This window comes from Oncorhynchus keta, unplaced genomic scaffold, assembly GCF_023373465.1.
Source record: "Oncorhynchus keta strain PuntledgeMale-10-30-2019 unplaced genomic scaffold, Oket_V2 Un_contig_23433_pilon_pilon, whole genome shotgun sequence".
Classification (NCBI taxonomy): domain Eukaryota; kingdom Metazoa; phylum Chordata; class Actinopteri; order Salmoniformes; family Salmonidae; genus Oncorhynchus; species Oncorhynchus keta.
This window is the reverse complement of record NW_026283377.1, coordinates 62,501-65,000: the sequence shown is the minus strand read 5'-3', so window position 1 is coordinate 65,000 and position 2,500 is coordinate 62,501.

The following is a 2,500-nucleotide window of genomic DNA, read 5'->3' as shown; positions in this document are numbered from 1 at the left end:
TCTACCTCCTCCTCTTAACTACTCCATCATCCTTTCTCTACCTCCTCCTCTTAACTACTCCATCATCCTTTCTCTACCTCCTCCTCTTAACTACTCCATCATCCTCTCTACCTCCTCCTCTTAACAACTCCATCATCCTTTCTCTACCTCCTCCTCTTAACTACTCCATCATCCTTTCTCTACCTCCTCCTCTTAAATACTCCATCATCCTTTCTCTACCTCCTCCTCTTAACTACTCCATCATCCTTTCTCTACCTCCTCCTCTTAACTACTCCATCATCCTTTCTCTACCTCCTCCTCTTAACTACTCCATCATCCTCTCTCTACCTCCTCCTCTTCACTACTCCATCATCCTCTCTACCTCCTCCTCTTAACTACTCCATCATCCTCTCTACCTCCTCCTCTTAACTACTCCATCATCCATCATCTCTCTACCTCCTACTCTTAACTACTCCATCATCCTCTCTCTACCTCCTACTCTTAACTACTCCATCATCCTTTCTCTACCTCCTCCTCTTAACTACTCCATCATCCTCTCTACCTCCTCCTCTACCTCTCTCTAGCCAATAGCAACTCTCTCCAATGACATCACCCCTCCCTCCCTCCCTCCCTCCCCCCTCCCTCCCTCCCTCCCTCCCTCCCTCCCTCCCTCCCTCTGTCCCTCCCTCCTCCCTCCCTCTGTCCCTCCCTCCCTCCCTCCCTCCCTCCCTCCCTCCCTCCCTCTGTCCCTCCCTCCCTCCCTCCTCCCTCCCTCCCTCCTCCGTCCCTCCCTCCCTCCTCCCCCTCCGTCCCTCCCTCCCCCCCCCTCCCTCCCTCCCTCCCTCCCTCCCTCCCTCCCCCTCCCTCCCTCCCTCCCCTCCCTCCCTCCCCCTCCGTCCGGCCTGCAGTAGGTAGGCTGGTTACGTCAGCTGGTTCAAATATTAAACAAGGGGCAGAAACATCCCAGTAAATAATTCAGAGGCAGCATTAGCAGTAGCTCGCCCCCGCAGAGAGCTTCACTCCCCCTGCCCTGCCCTGTCCTGCCCTGCCCAGCACGGAGCACCCTGAGTGGGCTAGACCTCCCTCAAGAGCTGCCTGCCCTGGTGGGTCAGGAGAGGAGACGATAACATCATCCCCTTATAATAGAACAGACAGAGAGAGAGAGAGAGAGAGACAGAGAGACAGAGAGAGAGACAGAGAGACAGAGAGAGACAGAGAGACAGAGAGACAGAGAGACAGAGAGACAGAGAGACAGACAGAGAGAGACAGAGAGAGACAGAGAGAGACAGAGAGAGAGAGACACAGAGAGACACAGAGAGACAGAGAGAGAGAGAGACACAGAGAGACACAGAGAGACAGAGAGAGACAGAGAGAGACAGAGACGATAGGCCGATACCCACTAATGATCAAAATCAAGAAAAGAGACGTTAAATTCTATAACCACCTAAAAGGAAGCGATTCCCAAACCTTCCATAACAAAGCCATCACCTACAGAGAGATGAACCTGGAGAAGAGTCCCCTAAGCAAGCTGGTCCTGGGGCTCTGTTCACAAACACAAACACACCCTACAGAGCCCCAGGACAGCAACACAATTAGACCAAATCATGAGAAAACAAAAAGATAATTACTTGACACATTGGAAAGAATTACCAAAAACAGAGCAAACTAGAATGTTATTTGTCCCTAAACAGAGAGTACACAGTGACAGAATACCTGACCACTGTGACTGACCCAAACTTAAGGAAAGCTTTGACTATGTACAGACTCAGTGAGCAGAGAGACAGAGAGACAGATTGACAGAGAGAGAGAGAGAGAGAGAGACACATAGAGAGAGAGAGAGAGAGAGAGAGAGAGAGAGAGAGAGAGAGAGAGAGAGAGAGAGAGAGAGAGAGACAGAGAGAGAGAGAGAGAGAGAGAGAGAGAGAGACAGAGAGAGAGAGACAGAGAGAGACAGAGAGAGACAGAGACAGAGACAGAGACAGAGACAGAGACAGAGACAGAGAGAGACAGAGAGAGAGAGAGAGAGATACAGACAGAAAGTGACAGGTCAGTAGTGTGTGTGAGTGACCATGTCTCTGTGTAGATGTATGGCCATGCCTCTCCCCTCCACCCTGCAGGACTCCTGACCCAGCCCTGCCCCGCCTGGACGACCCGTCTTGAGGCAGAGAGGGACCGTTTCTCCCTCCACGGGGGCAGTCAGTGTGGATCCGTCAGGCCCGCTTAGAGTCCTCTCCTATGGGCATCGCGGCGCAGCAGGGTCCCTTATCCCTGGAGGTTGTGTTCCTTTGATAGAGCCCCCACGGCCCCCCCAGGCCAGAGACAGGTCATTGTGCCCCCGCAGCGGGGGGTCTTTCAGGGCTGACTCTTGCATTGTGGGAGTGAACATGCCAAGCAAGCACCACAATCTACAGTTGGAAAACAACTCCGCATCACATCTCACTCTGCTACACAACGACTTGTTGTGGTCAGGAAGCTACCACTGATGTCCTGACAGAGTGTTAGTTACCCAGAGTGATGTCCT